Source organism: Haematobia irritans, chromosome 4 (genome assembly GCF_050003625.1).
Source record: "Haematobia irritans isolate KBUSLIRL chromosome 4, ASM5000362v1, whole genome shotgun sequence".
NCBI lineage: Eukaryota > Metazoa > Arthropoda > Insecta > Diptera > Muscidae > Haematobia > Haematobia irritans.
Window position 1 is genome coordinate 112,411,677 of NC_134400.1, and position 22,823 is coordinate 112,434,499.

At 34.8% G+C, this 22,823-nt stretch overlaps 1 protein-coding gene across 3 annotated transcripts in view; it reads right to left on the reverse strand.

Moving 5' to 3' along the window:
* The window catches only part of Mipp1 (Multiple inositol polyphosphate phosphatase 1), a 151,994-nt gene that overhangs the window by 81,176 nt on the left and 47,995 nt on the right, over positions 1-22,823 (reverse strand). For 2 of the 3 annotated variants that reach the window (XM_075304305.1, XM_075304306.1), the window contains one exon: positions 12,549-12,591. The exons of the other annotated variant lie outside the window; for it this stretch is intronic. The gene's annotated coding sequence lies outside the window, so the exon portion shown is untranslated. The remainder of the gene's footprint in view (positions 1-12,548; positions 12,592-22,823) is intronic. 3 annotated transcript variants of the gene reach the window in all.

The window sequence follows — 22,823 nt, forward strand, 5'->3', positions numbered from 1 at the left end:
AAAGAGTCGCATGAACTGCAAAAGCGTGTAAAGTAATTATTACGAGATTTTCATAAAATTCTTGAAATTTGAACTAACTGGGAAGAAGTGCGATTAAGTAAATTGAAGTTCAAAATTTGTCATAAATTACGAGTTACTCTTTTTTTTAGTATAGATTTTAAAATTCAAGCAAATCGGATTAAACTTGTGCCCTCAAGAAATCAAAACGAAAGATGATGGGAGCCATATTGGAACACTATATTCAAAACTCGAAGTGCCCATATGTAATAGGTACTTTTAGTTTAGGTAAATCTACTGTAACTACACTGAAAAAACAGTGAACCCACCAGGAAGAAAACTTTTGATTAATTTTAGAAAATTTTGAATAGTTTTAGAAATTTTTAACTAAACAGTATTACAAGCGCTGACATCACGCCGATATCACAAAAATAAGTAAATATTTTCCGACAAATTCAAGAAAATTTATTAGACATAAATAATTTTTTTCACTTTTTAAAGAAAATTTTGTATTTAGTTTGAAGGAAAAAATTGGAGTTCAAAATTGCAAGAATGTCTTTAGTGACATACGAAGTTCATGATGGACGCTGTTGTAGTAAAATTTACAAATTTAAAGAAATAATGAACTATTTTGTGAGAAGTACGAATTTAGTAAAACTTTTTACTTCATTTGTGTATAATTTTTTCCCGTCTTTTAGTTCATTTAACTAACGTACGCAAAAAATTATTAGAATAAACGAAACTTTCTCCAAATATAATAATTTCATGAACTAAAATATAGTTAAATTGGCTTTAGTGAAATAGTGAGTTCACTTTTTTTTGAGTGTAATCTATTTGAATTTGTTGGTCATGTCTTCGAATCATTCTCTCAGAGACGTCAACTGGATGTGATCTATACGGATTTCAGCAAGGCGTTTGATATGGATTGTTTATCAATGCTTATACATGTGACATCTGGCGTGCCTCAAGGTAGCCACTTAGGACCAGTTTTGTTTAATCTATATTTGAAGGATCTTCCGTCGGTTACTATATCATCGAGGATTTTAATGTACGCAGATGATGTTAAGTTGTTTCTTTCACTTGATTCCGCTAGAGATTCTTTCCTTCTTCAGGATGACATTGACAGGCTAGTGTGACAGGTGTGCTTCTAATTGTATGATACTTAATCTTGCAAAGTGTAAGAAGGTGACTTTTTCTCGTAGAGTTTGTGAACAGACTGAGTACTGTATTGGGAACTATAAGTTAGAGAATGTGCTTAGATTTAATGATTTAGGCGCTTTGTTGGATTCCAGGCTTGACTTTGGTCCTCATATTGAGGAATGTGTACACAGAAAAAAAAGTGTCTTGTAAATTTAAGGACCATTTTAACTTTCGCCTAGTTCAACAAATTTACTGTAATATAGTTCATTTTTCGTAACCACAACGAAAATTAACTTAGCTAAAGCAAAACTTATAAAAATTCAGTAAATGATTTTTAGTTCACTAACTACGAAATGGGGAGGATTTTTCCTTAAATAAATTTCCAACACAGTAGTTAATGCATCGTTGATTCTATTATAAAAATACATGGGCAATATAAAAATCTTACTACGAAATGTGGACACTTTACTAAGAAAAAAATTTGTATGGAAAAATATTTTTGTAGTAAAAATTAACTTAACGACATTACCGATTCGTACGATGGCTACCTACAGATTATTTCCCTTTTTATTATATGTTGGAGTGTTTTTACTCACATTGAAAATTTTAGATAAAGTAGAATAAAATGTAGTAAATATAATCCTTGACGGGTGTATATAATTTTTTATAGATTCCTCATAGATTTGGTATATATTTTACCTTAATTTATAGATAGAATTCCAACTAATCAATAAACGTGCTACTGGAAAATGTGAGTGCATCATGTGAGGGAGTTTTTAGAGACATTTTGTGTATATCTCGTATGATTGTTTGTGTTGATTATTGCGTCATTTATGCTGTTGTTGGTTGTTTTGATTCTAGAGACAATGGAATGTTCCTTGTGTGTTGTTGGTATCTTTTGTGGTGAGAGTTGTTTTTTTGCAATAGCAAGATCAGAAAGGGATCGTGTGTGTGTGTGGAGTTGTTTTTCTTTACGGCAGGTATGTATCGTTTATGACTATTTGTGTCTTTGAGTTTTATTGCTGCATTCAGTTCTGTTGATGCATTTATGAAGTGCACACGTGGATTTAATTTTGCAAAATTGTACGTGTGGTTGGTGATTATTAATGAAAATACATTTATTTCGAAGCATTTTAGAAACTGAGAAGTGAATGATGTGATGTTAGAGAAATCAAAAACGCTTTTTATTGATAAAAACAAATAACAGATTAAGGAACTGTATATTTCTGTTAACAGTTTAAAATTAGTGCGGACTTTTAATTGATTTACATAAAAAATATACAACATGAGTGGTAATAGGATGATCTATATTTATTCTACATCTGGATAACAGGTTGGAGATGCAACCATTTTTTTGAATCTATATTTTTATGTTGCGGCAATTCCTACAGGTGAGTACTAAGTTCGAGTTTAGCCGCTAAAATTAAAAATAAATCACTAAGAACAAGTATATACGGCCGTAAGTTCGGCCAGGCCGAATCTTATGTACCCTCCACCATGGATTGCGTAGGAACTTCTACTAAAGGCTGTCATCCACAATCGAATTACTTGGGTTGCGATAACACTTGCCGATGGCAAGGTATCGTAAAACTTTTTAACACTGTCTTCTAAATTGGAAGTTAGCCCATACGGGGTATATATTAAACAAAAAAAGGCCGATTAAATACGTATATAATCTAGTTTGACAAAATTTTCTATAGATTAGATTCCAATTTTTGTGTAATAAGTCATCGGCTATATATAACTAAAGATCGATATGGACCAATTTTTACATGGCTGTTAGAGGCCATATATTGACAAAATGTACCAAATTTCAACCGTATCGGATGACTTTTGCTCCTCCAAGAGGTTCCGGACGTCAAATCTGGGGACGGTTTATATGGGAACTATATATAATTATGGACCGATATGGACCAATTTTTGCATGGTTGTTAGAGACCATATACTAACACCATGTACCAAATTTCAACTGGATCGGATGAATTTTGCTCTTCCAAGAGGCTCCGGAGGTCAAATCTGGGGATCGGTTTATATGGGGGCTATATATAATTATGGACCGATATGGACCAATTTTTGCATGGTTATTAGAGGCCGTCAACTAACATCAGGTACCAAATTTCAACCGGATCGGATGAATTTTGCCCCTCCAAGAGGCTCCGGAGGTCAAATCTGGGGATCGGTTTATATGGGGGCTATATAGTTTTATGTACCGATATGGACCAATTTTTGCATGGTTGTTAAAAACCGTATACTAAGACCACGTACTAAATTTCAACCGGATCGGATGAATTTTGCTCCTCCAAGAGGCTCCAGTGGTCAAATCTGGGGATCGGTTTATATGGGAGCTATATATAATTATGGACCGATATGGAACAATTTTTGCATGGTTGTTAGAGGCCGTATACTAACATCAGGTACCAAATTTCAACCGGATCGGATGAATTTTGCCCCTCCAAAAGTCTCCGGAGGTCAAATCTGGGGATCGGTTTATATGGGGGCTATATATAATTATGGACCGATATGGACCAATTTTTGCATGGTTGTTAGAGACCATATACTAACATCAGGTACCAAATTTCAATCGGATCGGATGAATTTTGCCCCTCCAAGAGGCTCCGGAGGTCAAATCTGGGGATCGGTTTATATGGGGGCTATATATAATTATGGACCGCTATGGACCAATTTTTGCATGGTTGTTAGAGACCGTATACTAAGACCACGTACCAAATTTCAACCGGATCGGATGAATTTTGCTGCTCCGGGAGGCTCCCCAAGCCAAATTTGGGGATCGGTTTATATGGGGGCTATACGTAAACGTGGTCCGATATGGCCCATTTTCAATACCATCCGACCTACATCAATAACAACTACTTGTGGCAAGTTTCAAGTCGATAGCTTGTTTCGTTCGGAAGTTAGCGTGATTTCCACAGACGGACGGACAGCCGGACAGACGGACAGACGGACAGACGGACGGACGGACAGACGGACGGACGGACGGACATGCTTAGATCGACTCAGAATTTCACCACGACCCAGAATATATATACTTTATGGGGTCTTAGAGCAATATTTCGATGTGTTACAAACGGAATGACAAAGTTAATATACCCCCATCCTATGGTGGAGGGTATAAAAATATAAAATTATACGTCTTCGATACAAATTTAAATATAACTTGATGGAGAATAGCCCAAACCAAGTTTTTTTATAAAGATTATGTTTGTATAATGGGTTATTAAAGAAAACTTATCATGAAAATTGCGATTTTAGCCTCTAAACTCGAACTTAATATCCTCCTTAAATACTAAATGCTATACTGACAAGTGGAAATTATGTCTAATTTTATAATATTTTTTATTTCAAATATATTCTGAGAATAATTTCAAAAATGTACCTACTGGATGGATTTTTCAATGTGGTAAGTTTTTTTATAAACGGTATTTTGTCCGTTTTTAATAAAACCAAAATTTCAATTTATTAAAAATAATTATTTTCAATTTCAGGTAGACAAGTCTTGCAATGGTAATTTTTTTAAATATTCTTACTGTTTAATGCTAACTAAGCTGATATCCTTATTGGCTCTAGGAAATGCTCTTGAAAACCGTAAGTTAAAAATCAATATGAACGATAGAATTTGATAATATTTTTCTTATATGTTGTATAACTTTGCAATTTCAGATGCTTATAAGACAAATCCGCCCAACAAAAGTTAGCCAAAATCGATGAAATTGGACAACAATTCAATGAATATAGCAACTTATACCACATATATCTTTCATATGGATAGAAAACATGGAAATTTAAATTAATTAGTTTAGTCCTAATAACATAGAATATTACTCTTTTGAAGAAGCAATTACTAACTACCGACAAGTAACTGCATCCAACGTACGAATAAAAATATTTCCTTTATTGTATATCATAAGCCATAGTTTTGTGTAATATAATAATAATTTTTTGAAATAAAATACTGATGGTTATAGAAAATTGACTTGTTTTGTACGAAAAATTTCTTAGTTGTATACAGGCTTGTTGTACCTTTGATTCCTCAATTTCTCTACTTTTTTGAAAATTATACTGACAAACAGTTTATTTCAAATCAATTTCTTAATACAGGTTTCCCAAAAAATTGTTCATTTTTCCGGATAGCACGAATATTTTGAATGAGTTTAAGTATATTCTTCCCACAGCATAGTAATAATGAACTAAAATACGATGCAATACATGAACTAATTTATAAGAAAATCATGAACTTATCTAGATGAAAAAAATCTTTGGCGCCAAATCATGGTCATTCTTACTATGGGTTAGTTCATTTTTCATAAGAAATAGTAAACTTTTTTTTCGGTGTAAATAAGGCTAAGGGTGGTATGGGTTTCATTAAAAGATGGTCTAAGGAATTTGTTGATCCTTATCTGACGAAAAGGCTCTTTACGCATGTGTTGTCTGGTCACCAAGTTATCGCTGTTCTATTGATCGTATTGAATCTGTCCTGAAGCAGTTTCTTATTTAGAGAGGGCTTGGCTGGAATAATTTATATGACTTACCTCCTTATTCTAGCCGATCTTCCTTCTCTAGAGCGTAGAAGGTTTATGCATGGTACTATATTTCTCACTAAACTTATTAGTGGAGATATGTTATGATATGTAATATTCATCTAACTGCGGGAGTCCCTATTGTCTCGCCGTAGTCCTTACTGACCTAAAGACCCAGGGGGTCATTTCTGGCCCATTTTAAAGTACATGATGAGCCCTTACTGTCCCTGACATCTGGAATTTTAAACCTTGTCTGGCTCAACAGGGTCCCTACTAACCCATCTGTTTATATTTGCTGAAACTTATTAAGCCGCGGAGCCCTTATTGACTCAACATGGTCCTTACTGGCCTAAAGGGTCCCTACTGGCCATTACATGACATTTGATTAATAAAGTATATTTTGTAAAGTCCCGGCTGCTTTTAGCTGAGTAAATAAATAAATAAAATAAATAATGTGGGATCATATGGGACTGAATAGTCTAAGTGAGCCTGAAACTTAATCGGGCTGCCACTTTAACCTAGCCTGGAACGGTATAGGCCATCTTCGAATTTCACCTGTGCAAAATTTCATTCCAAAATCTTAATTACTGAAACCTGCAACGTGATTGCAACAGACAACGAGACAACTTAATAGCATTTGAAAACAACCACTTACATATTGACCACATTGATCTCACAGATTTATTTTATTTTTTCAATTTTTCAATTTCCACCAATCAACGGAACAGATGATCCTCTCATCACCGTCTATTGATTAATACGATTCTTTGGTTTTGAAAAGAGCAACGAACTACGGTGACAATTATGCATTTCGGCCTGACAGATTGATATAAATGGGATGGACTTGGGGTCAGTAAAATTAATGTCAATTCTATGAATAACTTAGTCACCCCAGAATCAACACAATCGCCCCCACTAACAGACTGACACACCGTGTGTCTGTTAGCCATTTGCTCTCGTCATCATTCAGATATGATCGGTGGTCATAAAAATTATGCGTGTGTGGCAAAATTTCTTGTTGTTATTACAAATGAGCACAAAAAGCACTCTAATTTTTGCCCCAGTGGCAGATGGATTGTTTTAAAAATGATTTTAAAACTGATGGACGGTCAGGCAGATGTAGAAATTTCTTGTCTGAGCACAGTGTGGACATTCGCAATTTCTGATACCCGCACCAAAGATTCTGATCATAAAATAATTTTCAAACCTATGCCTGATATTTTGGCTGCGCGAAAAAAATAATATTTCCACAGAAAAACTTGTTGATATTTGACCGAAACTGGGATAGAATTCATGAATATGTATTTTTATGCAAAATCAGATATTTAAAAAAATTGAACCATATCTCGTTTAGCACAATGTGTGATAAAGGTATTTTGGTACCATGCAATTCAATCGGTCCGTCCACGTATTTGTTGTTCGCAGGATTCCGATCGCAATTATTAACCGATTTTGATGAAATTTGGTATGTGGCGGTTTTTTGGTACAGACGCTATTGAATTTGGAAAAAATCGGATCAAATTTAGATATAACTCCCATATATATGTATCGTCCGATTTCGATAAATGGGGTCAGATTGCGTTTATTTACTAACCGATCGGCGTCAAATTTGCCACAAAGTAATCCAATACACCACCCTTTAAGTATGCCAAATTTCATCGAAATCGGTTCAGAATTAGATATAGCTCCCATATATATGTATCGCCCGATTTTCCCAAAAAATATAGCTCCCATATATATGCATCGATCGGTTTTCCCAAATTTGGCCATAATACTCTTATTTATTAACCAATGTTGCTCAAATTTCAAATGTACATGTATAATTTAGACTTACATGTAACTCTTACATAAATCTATTAACCTATTTTCAGAAATTTGGCTTTATTACCCACACTAATTGAGCGATTTCATCTTTTTAAACCCTAATCCACATAGTGGTCAGGGTATAATAACTTTGATCTGCCAGAAAATGTGCCTACCAGAAATATTGATTTTAACCCCATAAAATATATACCGATCGACTTAGAATCACCTCCTGAGTCGATCTAGCGTTCGGTGTCCGTCCGTCCTTCCACGTATTTGTTGTTCGCAGGATTCCGGTCGCAATTATTAACCGATTTTGATGAAATTTGGTATGTGGCGGTTTTTTGGTTTTTTGGAAAAAATCGGATCAAATTTAGATATAGCTCCCATATATATGTATCGTCCGATTTCGATAAATGGGGTCAGATTGCGTTTATGTACTAACCGATCGGCGTCAAATTTGCCACAAGGTAATCCAATTGACCACCCTTTAAGTGTGCCAAATGTTATCGAAATCGCTTCAGATTTAGATATAGCTCCCATATATATGTGTCACCCGATTTTTCAAAATTTGGCCATATGTCCCTTATTTATTAACCGATCTGACTTCAAGTTGGTCAAATCTAGTTTTCTATAGCACTTACTATATGTGCAAAAAATCATCGAAATCGGTTCAGATAATAACGTAGTACCCCGCAAAACTGGGTAAGCACTAGTGATTCTATCAGTAGTAATCAAATCAAACACTTACTACTTGCAGTATTACCTTGGATTTAAAAATAATAACTTACCTGTGTACCTGTAATACCAGTAATTAAAATCATATCTTGAGGTCCGGGTTCGAATCCTGCTGAGACCCTCCATTTTTATACCCACCACCATAGAATGGTGACGGGGGTATAATAAGTTTGTCATTCCGTTTGTAACGCATCGAAATATCGATTTCCGACTATATAAAGTATATATATTCTTGATCAGGGAGAAATTCTAAGACGATATAACGATGTCCGTCTGTCTGTCTGTCTGTCTGTCTGTTGTAATCACGCTACAGACTTCAATAATGAAGCAATCGTGCTGCAATTTTGCACAAGCTCGTCTTTTGTCTGCAGGCAGGTCAAATTCGAAGATGGGCTATATCGGTCCAGGTTTTGATATAGTCCCCATATAAACCGACCTCCCGATTTGGGGTCTTGGGCTTATAGAAATCGTAATTTTTATCCAATTTGCCTGAAATTTGAAATCTGGAGGTATTTTATGACCATAAAGAGATGTGCCAAAAATTGTGAGTATCGGTCCACGGTTTGGTATAGCCCCCATATAGACCGATCTCCCGATTTTACTTCTTGGGCTTATAGAAACCGCAGTTTTTATTCAATTTACCTGAAATTTGAAATCTAGAGGTATTGTAGGACCACAAATACGTGTGCCAAAAATTGTGAGTATCGGTCCATATTTTGGTATATCCCCCATATAGACCGATCTCCCGATTTTACTTCTTGGGCTTATAGAAAACGCAGTTTTTATTCAATTTACCTGAAATTGGAAATCTAGAGGTATTGTAGGACCACAAATACGTGTGCCAAAAATTGTGAGTATCGGTCCATATTTTGGTATAGCCCCCATATAGACCGATCTCCCGATTTTACTTCTTGGGCTTATAGAAACCGCAGTTTTTATTCAATTTATCTGAAATTGGAAATCTAGAGGTATTGTAGGACCACAAATATGTGTGCCAAAAATTGTGAGTATCGGTCCATATTTTGGTATAGCCCCCATATAGACCGATCTCCCGATTTTATTTCTTGGGCTTATAGAAACCGCAGTTTTTATTCAATTTACCTGAAATTGGAAATCTAGAGGTATTGTAGGACCACAAATACGTGTGCCAAAAATTGTGAGTATCGGTCCATATTTTGGGATAGCCCCCATATAGACCGATCTCCCGATTTGGGGTCTTGGGAAACCGTAGTTTTTATCCAATTTGTCTGAAATTGGAAATCTAGAGGTATTTTAGGACCATAAAGAGGTGTGCCGAAAATGGTGAGTATCGATCCATATTTTGGTATAGCCCCCATATAGACCGATTTCCCAATTTTACTTCTTGGGCTTCTAGAATCCGAAGTTTTTATCCTATTTGCCTGAAATTGGAAATCTAGAGGTATTTTCGGGTCACAAAGAGGTGTGCCGAAAATGGTGCGTATCGGTCCATATTTTAGTATAGCCCCCATAAGAACGATCTCCCGATTTAACTCCTTGGGTTTCTAGAAACCGTAGTTTTTATCTGATATGCCTGAAATTGTAAATATTCTGGTATTTTAGGCTCACAAAAACGTGTATCGGATTAAGTTTTTATCGGTCCATTTGGTAATGCCTCCATATAGACCGACTTCACTTCTTGAGGGTGTAGAAGGCGCACTGATCATGAAAATTGTTTGAAACTCAATGTAAAATTTCCAGATTTTACTTCTACAGATTGAAGATTTCAAATCAAGACGTTATTTTATAATTTTCTTGCACACTTACAAGAGATGTTAATGATTCCTCTAAACCTCAAACAAAAATGGTTCTTATAAATCCAGAATCTGATATAGTCCTCATAGGTGAAATCTTTAAATTTATCTTCGGGTTGTGTCCTCAAGTCCTCAAGCCCTCCTGAAATTTCAAAGGAAACCCTAATATTTGGTTCATGGTGGTGGGTATTTAAGATTCGGCCCGGCCGAACTTACTGCTGTATATACTTGTTAATTTTTTTTTTGTGTTTTTTCATTCTTATTAAATATTTGGGAATACTTCAGGAATCATGTTAAAATCTACAAATAGATATGAGAGCAGCAACCAGCTCGCTCTTTTTGAGTATATTTGTGGTAAAGTTATTATATTTGAAGAGCTGGTATGTTTGGGGCGAAGTACTTATTTTTCGACTGCTGGTATGTTTGCCCCGAAGCACTTTCCTCCAATGTCATGCCCGTGTAAAAGTATTACTGCTGATATATGTGCAAAGAAGTTGTTACCCAATTTGGCGCAGGCATACTTGTACTCATGCCTGGTAATAGGCGTTTTTGCTGGGTAGTACTGAAATTTGGCACCGATTAGTTTTTTTGTATGTAGCCCATCTACGATGTGTAGATGGGCTATATCGGTCCAAGTTTTGATATAACCCCCACATAAACCGACACCCCGATTTGGGGTCAGAGACATCGCAATTTTTATTCGATTTGCCTGAAATTTTATATCTAGAAGTATTTTAAGTTCGCATAGGGTGGGTTTCCAGACAACTCAATTTTTGTCCGACTTGCCATATAGCCCGATCTCCTGATTTGACTTCTTGGGTATTTAGACACCGCAATTTTTATCGGATTTTCCTGAATTATAAAATCTAGAGGTATTTTAAGTCTTCAAATAAGTGTCGAATATGGTGCGTATAGGTTCAGGTGCTGCTATTGCCCCCATATAGATTTATCTCCCGATTTGACTTCTTGGGCTTTCAGAAAGCGCAATTTATCTGATTTGGTTGAAATTGGGAATTTAGTGGTACTTTAGGTCCAAAACTATGTGACCAATATGGTGTGTATTGGTTCAGGTTTTGGTACAGCCTCCATATAGACCGATCTTCTGATTTGATTTGTTGGACTTTTAGAGACGGCAGCTTTTATCCGATGTGGCTGAAGTTTTAAATCTTGGGGTACTTTAGCTTTTGGTATATTCCCCAGAAAGACCGAACTCCCGATTTGACTTATTGGGTTCTAGACCTACAAAGACCTGTATCGCATTTGGTTTATATCGGTCCATATTTTAGTAAAGCCCCCTATACACCAATAAGCCGTTTTAAATTTTATTTTTGCCAGAACAAAAATGTTTCGAATGAATCCTGCACGCAAAGAAAAAAACGTTTGGAAAACGTGTACCGAAAACGTTTTTCTTTTGTTAGAGTTTTTTGAATTGCTTCGAAAATTTTAAACGTTTATCACAAAAAAAAATTCGTTTGTTACACAATTTTTATTTTTTCAATAAAAAAAGTTATTTTTGAAACAACAACACAGTCCATTTCGTTGATATCAAACACTGTTCTTTTCTGACTTTAGGTCTTTAATAAGACACATTTTACAGTTCAAAATTTAATATACTACAATGTAATGTTGAACATTTTTTCGGAATCTTCCGAACATATCTGGAATATATGTAAAAAACAAAAAAAAAACTTTGGTCGAAGCAGGGATCGAACCCACGACCCTTGGCATGCAAGTCGGACGTAGCAACCACTGATCCGAACTAAATGTTTGTTTCTGTTAAATAAACTTTGTTTATTCGGTTCGTGGGCGCCGCAAGCTATGCTATATAAATATAACTTATATGGATATTTATCTATTGATGACCATAACAGGTACATAGCTCAGTGGTTAGTGTGTTGGCTTACAAAGTGCATGGTCCGCGGTTCGATTCTCCGTCCAGGCGAAAGGTAAAAAAATTTTAAAAAATTATAAAATCGTATAATTTCTTCTGCATTGTTGGTATTACAGGAAAAGGTGTTAGGAACTAAAAAACCTCGTGGATGTGAGAAAGATGTGAGGGAAAATGCAATTAGCAAGAAAACAATGCTTTTTTTGAGTATGTCTTTATGAAATTATTTTTACATCCTGGAAAAGAATAAACGTTTATCACAAAAAGTATATACTTTTCTTCCAAATACACTTCCTTACAGCGAAAAGCAAATGAGAAACGAACTTTGTTTGTCTAAAATTTCGTTTGGGAGGAAAGTATTATTTTTTTTGAGTGTGCGAACAACAAATACATGGACGGACGGACACCGAACGCTAGCTCGACTCAGGAAGTGATTCTGAGTCGATCGGTATATATTTTATGGGGTCTAAATATTTCTGGGAGGCACATTTTCTGGCAGATCAAAGTTATTATACCCTGACCACTATGTGGTTTAGGGTATAAAAATTGTATTTCAAAATCAAAATATCTTTAATTCAGCCCACAGTGCAAACACTCAAAACCGTTACACCTCCATCAATGAGCTAAATAATATGAAGATATTTTAAAATTGGGACATGAAACGTTCGTACTTACATTTGAATTAGATATTCTATGAACAATTAAAGCTGACGGATATCTGAAAAGAGACAAATCAAACAAATTTATGTTTGTTTTCTATTATAATTTAGATCAAACTATATTTATGCAAGTTTGTGTTTATATTTATAGTTTCACTTTTTTCAAAGTTGCAATGACGGAAGGAACATATGAGATAGAACAAATGTTTGCATCACTCTATTCAGGTTAATGGCTTTATGTGTGTTTTTGTTTCTTTTTTGCAAAAAAAAAACAAATCTCTCATCCATTGAATTTTGTCGAAAATTTTAATCAAAGTATAAGAAACAAGTGCACATGTATTATTCAACATAAACATATGTTTTGCCCACCCAATAATGATACAAAATATATAAATAGACTTTTCGATTTGTTCAATTTATGACAAAAACTGTTAAAAGACGAAGTCGTTTTTGCAAAGCTCTAATCGACGTTTCCAAAATCATCTCAAATTGAGTCAACCAAAATCAAGTTTTGATTTTGAACAACATCATATAATTACACAAATCAGGGGCATTTTATGCAGAAGGAATAATTTTGATACCCTCCACCAATAGGAGTTATATTAGGGTTGTCAGATTCAAATGGCCTGTTGTCTGGAATTTTGGAAATTATTAAACAAAAGGGTAGTAACTCTAAATTTTTTTGTTTTTCAGTAGAGACTATAAAATGTAGTAAAAAAGTATTAACTTTGAAGACAAGAAGAGACATAACGGCATTTTTTGAAAGAGTAGTAAAAAATGGGATAATTTTACAGTGTTTATCGTTTTTTAATGAAAAGTGAAAATAGCAATATTGTGAGTTACTACACTTTTTCTCTCTGGGTGTAATTGAGTGCTCGTTAAAAGTAATTAACACTACAAAATAACATTATTGAGAATGAAAAAGATACATCACTAAACGTATAGTCTTTTCTATTGAAATATTATTTCAAAAATATATATAAGTAAAAGTATATAAAGCTTGTAACTGGACATGACATAGAAAATCTGAAAATTCCAGCCCATTCCAGTCCATCTGGCAACCCTAGGCGATATTAACTTTGTCATCCCTTTTGTATTGCATCGACAAATTGCTTTAGACACAATAAAGTGAAATTCTGAGTCGATATAGCAATGTTCAAACATTTGTCCGTCCGTCTGTTGAAATCACGATAACTTCCGAACAAGATAAGCTTAAAACTTGTCAGTTGTTGTTGATGTAGGTCGGATCGCACTGCGAATGGTCTATATTAGATGCCTTTTAGTTATATAAACCGATCCCAAATTTGATTTCAGGAAACTCTAAGAAGAGAAACGTTCATCTGAACCGGTTAAAATTTTATACGTGATGTAAGTGTGTATTCTAATCGTGAAAAAATTGTCCATAATTATATATATGAACCGATACCCAGATGTGACTTCCGGAGCCTCTTTCATCCGATCCGGTTCAAATTTATTACACCCTCAACAAATCGCTTCTGTAACATATACCCCAAACACATTTTGCTTCAAGTATATATATTTTCAGGATTGTTTCAAACAAAATATTGTTTGTATTGTTCAAACATATTATGTTTCACCTTAGGGCACACGCAGAGAAGAAACATGATTGCCACAATAATATTCGAAGGCAAAATAATATGATAGGAGCTATTTTTGCGGCGACCATGTAACATTTTCACCTTCAACCATGTTAGATCAGTGAACATGGTTCTAAGAAAAATATAATTGTCCCCATCTAAAATGTTATTATATTGACAAAAAGAATTTTGTTTGAATCAAAAGACAATGGTTACGATTTAAAATGTTATGGTATTCGTCAAAAATGTTTTTTTTTCAGTTAAAAGAACATGGCCACAACCTAAAATGTTTTGATCTTTATGAAAAAACTTTTTTCGTCGTCGAAAAAAGGACGCCACTTGAGAAAAGAAAACACAAAATTAGCATTATTTATTTGTTTTTGTACCCTCCACCATAGGATGGGGGTATATTAACTTTGTCATTCCGTTTGTAACACATCGAAATATTGCTCTAAGACCCCATAAGGTATATATCTGAGCCTGTCCGTCCGTCCGTCTGTTGAAATCACGCTAACTTCCGAACGAAACAAGCTATCGACTCGAAACTTGGCACAAGTAGTTGTTATTGATGTAGGTCGGATGGTATTGCAAACGGGCCATATCGGTCCACTTTTACGTATAGCCCCCATATAAACGGACCCCCAAATTTGGCTTGCGATTGCTCTAAGAGAAGCAAATTTCATCCGATCCGGCTGAAATTTTGGTACATGGTGTTAGTATATGGTCTCTAACAACCATGCAAAAATTGGTCCATATCGGTCCACTTTTACGTATAGGCCCCATATAAACGGACCCCCAAATTTGGTTTGGGATTGCTCTAAGAGAAGCAAATTTCATCCGATCTGGCTGAAATTTGGTACATGGTGTTAGTATATGGTCTCTAACAACCATGCAAAAATTGGTCCATATCGGTCTATAATTACATATAGCCCCCATATAAACCGATCCCCCGATTTGGCTTGCGGAGCCTCTAAGAGAACCAAATTTCATCCGATCAGGCTGAAATTTGGTAGATGGTGTTAGTATATGGTCTCTAACAACCATGCGAAAATTGGTCCACATCGGTCCATAATTATATATATCCCCCATATAAACCGATCCCCCGATTTGGCTTGCGGAGCCTCTAAGATAAGCAAATTTCATCCGATCCGGCTGAAATTTGGTACATGATGTTGGTATGTGTTCTCTAATGACCATGCAAAAATTGGTCCACATCGGCCCATAATTATATATAGCCCCCATATAAACCGATCCCCAGATTTGACTTCCGGAGCCTCTTAGATGAGCAAAAGTTATCCGATCCGATTGAAATTTGGTACGTGGTGTTAGTATATTGTCTCTAACAACCATGCCAAAATTGTCCATATCGGTCCATAATTATATATAGCCCCCATATAAGCCGATCCCCAGATTTGACCTCCGGAGCCTCTTCGAGGAGCAAAATTCATCCGATCCGGTTGAAATTTGGTAGGTGGTGTTAGTTTATGGTCTCTAACAACCATGCAAGAATTGGTCCATATCGGTCCCCCATATAAATCGATCCCCAGATTTGTCCTCCGGAGCCTCTTGGAGGAGCAAAATTCATCCGATCCGGTTGAAATTTGCAACGTGGTGTTAGTATAAGGCCGCTAATAACCATGCCAAAATTGGTCCATATCGGTCTATAGTTGTATATAGCCGATCCCCAATCACACAAAAATTTGTCCATATCGGTTCATAATCATGGTTGCCACTCGAGCCAAAAATAATCAACTAAAATTGTATTTCTATAGAAAATTTTATAAAAATTTTATTTCTATAGACAATTTTGTCAAAATTTTATTTCTATAGAAAATTTTGTTAAAATTTTATTCTGTTCATAATCATGGTTGCCACTCGAGGCAAAAATAATCTACCAAAATTTTATTTCTATAGAAAATTTTGTCAAAATTTTATTTCTATAGAATTTTTTTTTTTTAATTTTATTTCTATAGAAAATTTTGTCAAAATTTTATTTCTATAGAAAATTTTGTCAAAATTTTATTTCTATAGACAATTTTGTCAAAATTTTATTTCTATAGAAAATTTTGTTAAAATTTTATTCTGTTCATAATCATGGTTGCTACTCGAGGCAAAAATAATCTACCAAAATTTTATTTCTATAGAAAATTTTGTCAAAATTTTATTTCTATAGAATTTTTTTTTTTAATTTTATTTCTATAGAAAATTTTGTCAAAATTTTATTTCTATAGAAATTTTTTTCCAAATTTTACTTCTATAGAAAATGTTGTCAAAATTTTATTTCTATAGAAACTTTAAACTTAATTATATACGTATTTAATCTGCCTTTTTTAGTTTAATATATACCACGTATGGACTATGTGGTATATATTACGGTGTTAGGAAGTTTTAAGATACCTTGCCATCGGCAAGTGTTACCGCAACATTTATATGCTCTAGATAAGCATTAAATGGATGCGGCAACCATGTCCAAACACGTTTTTTTCTGTGCGTGCACACACTGGTAGTACAAAAATTGTAATGAAATTTTTCTTTGCGTGGATATATTTTTAAGGCGCCAATTTGCCATTATTTTACTTGCAGCATACTCTCTAGGTCTCTCTTTCTAAACACATATATGTTTATAGGCTATTTCCATATTAATATATGTGTTGCATCTAAGCATATTATATTTACAAATATTTTATGTCCCAAACATAATATGTTCTAACATATTAACATATATGTCCCAAACATGTTATGCTAGTTTATGAACACTATATGCTGTATGTGATGTAAGTACATGTCTTCTAACAACCATAAAAATTTTTGTCCACATCGGTCCATAATTATAAATAGCCCCCAAATGAACCGATCCACAGATTTGACTTGTAGTGCCTTCTCGGAGGTGCAACGTTTTAATCCGGCTGAAATTTGGTATTCGATGTCATTATATGTGTTTTAATAGCCGTTCAAAAATTGTTCAATATCTGTCCAAATTTATATGTAGCCCTAATATAAACCATTTTGGACAACATTTTTGCCTTTCCATAACATCATAATAAATAATGAATGATGATAGGCTGATATATATGAGCCATAACATTATTACATGTACTAGAGTACAATAATGTACTTCGTACAACCACAGTCTCGAATGCGCTTCATAGCTGATCAATGCATTTCCGATTTCAAAATTTGACTTCTTGAGCCTCATGGACCCTGTAACTATCATGCGAAAATGGGTTCATAATTATATATGGACTCCGATGTATAAACCGATCAAGAACTAAACCGTCTTATATAGGTACTTAATCTACCTTTTATATACCCACCATCATAGAATCATGATGGAGGTATAATACGTAAGTCTCCCAATCCGCTTGCAACACATCGAAATATTGATTTCCGACTATATAAAGATCAAGAGGAAAGGCGATTTTTTTGTCTCCAGGGAGGTAAAATTCAAAAATGGGCTATATGGCCCCCATACAAACCGACCCTTAGATTTGGGTATTGGGGTTCTGAAAACTATAGTTTTTTCTGATTCCTGAAAATAAACATATTGAGGTATATTATGTCAACTAATGAGTGTGCCGAATATGGTGTGTGCCGGTCCATCTTTTGCTATAGCCTCTATATGGACCGATGTCCTGATTTAAGTTCTTATACTTCTGGAAACTGTAATTTTAACCGATTTTTCTGCAATTAACAAGTAAGTAAAGTCTAAAGTCGGGCGGGACCGACTATATTATACCCTTCACCCCTATGTAGGCCAAAATTTGTGTTACCATCTCAACTACTTCACATTTGCTGGAAGCTATATAAAGGAGACAATTTTTTTACTTCTACAAAATCTCTAGAATTAAAATTTAATTCGGCTAACGCTATCCAGTTAATTGGAGGAAACTTCCATTGAAAATGGGTCTAAAATGTTTAACAGTTTACCATATTTCCCCAACTCTGATGTACGTATATATGGGAGCTATATATAATCTGAACCGATGTTGACTAAATTTGACATGTATAGTTAGAATAATAATTCTGCTATCTATGCGAAATTTCACGTGAATGGGAGTATAACTTTGGCCCCCCTGGTCATATGCGTGCAAATCGGACGGAAGATATATATGGGAGTCATATCTAAATCTGAACCGATTTCAACCAAATTTGGCACAATTACCGATACTATTAAATGTACCCCTTGTGCAAAATTTGAAGCAAATCACGGCAAAACTCTGGCTTTTGTGGCCATATAAGTTCAAATCGGACGAAAGATATATATGGGAGCTATATCTAAATTTGAACCGATTTCAATCAAATTTACCAAGCATTGGTAGAATGTCAATTCTACCCTCTGTGTAAAATTTCACGAAGATCGGTAGTAAACGTTGGCTTCTGTGGTCATATGAGTCTAAATCGGACGAAAGATATATATGGGAGCTATATCTAAATCTGAACCGATTTGGCTGATATTTTGCAGGATTTTCGAGATTCATAAAATATTTGGATGTACGGTATCGGTTGACAAACACGCTAACTATGACCAAATCGGGGATAAATATATATGGCAGCTATATCTAAATCTGAACCGATTTTTTCGAAAACCAATAGCGATTGTCTCTGTCCCAAGAAACGGCCCTATGCCAAATTTGAGGACGATCGGACTTAAATTGCGAGCTGTACTTTGTGCACAAAATTACAAAATTACAGACGACAGACAGACGGACATCGCTAAATCGACTCAGAATTTAATTCTAAGCCGATCGGTATACTAAAAGATGGGTCTATGACCACTATTTCTTGGCGTTACATACAAATGCACAAACTTATTATGGAAATAGCTGTGTGCTTAGTTTTTAACGGTCCATATTCTGGTAAAGTCTTGCAATTTCACGTATTGAGGAGATAAAAGATGCACCGGCCATTCAAATTCCCCGAAACTAAAAGTATAATTTCCAGATTTTACTTCCCTTGCTCATTATGGGGATACAAATCTACAGAATTTAGATTTCAAATCAAGGCGTTATTTCATCATTGTCTTGCTTACAGGAGATGTTTCAGATTACTCTAAAACTCTACACAAAAAAAGTAAACTACATTATGGGGAAAATGAACTATCTCATGCGATAATTGAACTAAATTGTATTCCGAATTTTGAGATTCTTTCAATTGACGAACATTGTCCGACATTTTTGGATTTTTAATTACCATTACGAAATGCATCCTTCTCGAAAAGAAAAAATTAACTAAAAATAAAGAAGAAATCTTAAGCGCCAGATCATTCCCATTTTAGTTAGAATTCAAATTTTACTGCCATTTAGTTCATAAAATTTTTGAGACATACTTGGAATAAAGAAAAAATCATTGGGCTGGGGAAAATTTCTTATAAAATTTTATAAAATTTTCTTATAAACTAAAACAAAATACAATATTTGCATTAAATATTAGTTCATTTTAGCATCAGTTTTACAGACATTTTTTTCTGTGTAACAAAAAAAAATTGTTCTTGCAACTCTAGAATCTGATGAAGTCCCGTTATGTAGACACATTAAATATAACTTCGGGAGGCGTACCTTATGGGCCGATCTTCCTGAGGTAATATGGGGTTGTCAGAGGAAACTTTAATATTTTATTCATGGTGGTGAATGTTTAAGATTCGGCCCGACTGAACTGTATATATACTTACAATGTTTTAGGCTAATGATCGATTAGTAATTATTGTATATTGTTTCTTCAATCATTTTTGTTTTTTTTAGCAAGACTGAATAACCAAACAGGCAAAGTTTCATCCATTTCAGTTTTCACAAAGAACCACGAAATAGAATGAACTTCAAGTATTTTACTATTTTATTTTTCTTTTTTAATTGTCTAGCGATGACCACCATCACTTAACCTTAACATTAATAATGAAATTTTCTAAAATGTAAGAATAACACAATTGTATTTTAATTTTAGCTATGAAGAATTCGTTCATATTGCAAAAAACAAACATAAATATTTATAGCCGTGTAGATGAAAAACTAAGTCTATATAATCCACAGGCAATCTATCTTCGGGGGGATATGAAATTATTTTAGGTAATAGAAATAGAATGTTTTGGTTGAAAAGTTGTAGTTTATACAACAATGTTCAGACAAATTTTCTTTTTTGGGTGCCAGCAAACGATCAATTTCAAAATATACCCACACGCGTTTCTATATTTATTCGAAATCTAAATCAAGTACTAAGTGATAAATATGTTTAGTTCGACATCTTCATATTTTCCTTGCAGATTTTTAATTTGGTTCTTTTATGACAAATTGGTGATTAAATTTATGCAAAACAAAACAATCGACTGTAGCATTTAAGTACATTATTTCAGAAAAACCAAAGTCAATCAAAGCAAATTTTTAAGTTTTAGGATTAAAAAATATGGAGAAAAGAAAATTTTGCGTTGTACTACTTCAAATATCGGAACATGGAGGAATAAGTGGGTTCATAAATTATGATACATATTCTTGATCAGAGAGAAATTCTATGATATAATGATGTCCGTCTTTCTGCCTGGATGTATGTCTGTCGTTGTTTCAGCTATTGTGCTGAAATTTAGCAGAGATTCATTTTTATACCCTCCACCATAGGATAAACCCCTATGAAATTCTGAGTCGATCTACCTATGTCCGCCCGTCCGTCTGTTGAAATCACGCAAACTTCCGAACGAAATATGCTACCGACTTAAAACATGGCCCAAGTAGTTTTTATTGTTGTAGGTCGGATGGTATTGCAAATGGTCCATATCGGACCACTTTTACGTATAGCCCCCATATAAACCGACCCCCAGATTTGGCTTGCGGAGCCTCTTAGAGAGATCGGCCCATAATTATATATAGCCCCCAATATTAACCGATCCCCCGATTTGACATCCGGAGCCTCTTGGAGGAGCAAAATTCATCCGAGCCGGTTAAAATTTGGTACATTGTGCTAGTATATGGCCGCTAACAACCATGCCAAACTTGGTCCATATTGGTCTATTGTTATATGTAGTCCCCAATCACACAAAAATTGATCCAAATCGGTTGAGAATTGTATATATCCCCCATATAAAGTTACCCCCTCGCCCATATCTCAATTCTGGCTCTCTAATTACCGCGCAAAAGTTCATGTAGGTTCGTAATAATTTGTAGACTTCCCTATATATACCCGCCAACAACTGAATTATATACGTATTTAATCTGTTTTTATACCCTCCATCATAGGATGGGGGTATATTAACTTTGTCATTCCGTTTGTAACACATCGAAATATTGCTCTAAGACCCCACAAAGTATATATATTCTGGGTCGTGGTGAAATTCTGAGTCGATCTAAGCATGTCCGTCCGTCCGTCCGTCCGTCCGTCCGTCTGTTGAAATCACGCTAACTTCCGAACGAAACAAGCTATCGACTTGAAACTTGGCACAAGTAGTTGCTATCGATGTAGGTCGGATGGTATTGAAAATGGGCCATATCGGTCCACTTTTACGTATAGCCCCCATATAAAGGGACCCTCAGATTTGGCTTGTGAAGCCTCTAACAGAAGCATATTTCATCCGATCCGGCTGAAATTTGGTATATGGTGTTGGTATATGGTCTCTAACAACCATGCAAAAATTGGTCCACATCGGTCCATAATTATATATAGCCCCCATATAAACCGATCCCTAGATTTGGCTTGCGGAGCCTAAAAGAGAATCAAATTTCATCCGATCCGGCTGAAATTTGGTACATGGTGTTGGTATATGGTCTCTAACAACCATGCAAAAATTGGTCTACATCGGTCCATAATTATATAGCCCCCATATAAACCGATCCCCAGATTTGGCTTGCGGAGCCTCAAAGGGAAGAAAATTTCATCCGATCCGGCTGAAATTTGGAACATGGTGTTGGTATATGGTCTCTAATAATCATGCAAAAATTGGTCCACATCGGTCCATAATTATATATAGCCCCCATATAAACCGATCCCCAGATTTGGCTTGCGAAGTCTCCAAGAGAAGCAAATTTCATCCAATCCGGTTGTAATTTGGAACATGGTGTTAGTATATGATTTTTAACAACCGTGCCAGAATTGGTCCATATCGGTCCATAATTATATATAGCCCCCATATAAAACATTCTCCAGATTTGACCTCCGGAGCCTCTTGGAGGAGCAAAATTCATCCGATCCGGTTCAAATTAGGAACGTGGTGTTAGTATATGGTCGCTAAGAACCATACCAAAATTGGTCCATATCGGTTCATAATCATGGTTGCCACTAGAGCCAAAAATAATCTACCAAGATTTTATTTCTATAGAAAATTTTGTCAAAAGTTTATTTCTATAGAAAATTTTGTTAAAATTTTATTTCTGTAGAAATTTTTGTCTAAATTTTCTTTCTATAGAAAATTTTGTCAACATTTTTATTTCTATAGAAAATTTTGTCAAAAGTTTATTTCTATAGAAAATTTTGTTAAAATTTTATTTCTGTAGAAAATTTTGTCAAAATTTTATGTCTACTCTGTCAAACTGAATTATATACTTATTGGATCGATCTTTTTTGATTTAATATATACGACGTATGGACTTACATACAATTTAGGAGAAGGTGTTAGGAGGTTTTAAAATACCTTGCCATCGGTAAGCGTTACCGCAACTCACGTAATTCGATTGTGGATCGCAGTGTTTAGAAGAAGTTTCTACGCAATCCATGATGGA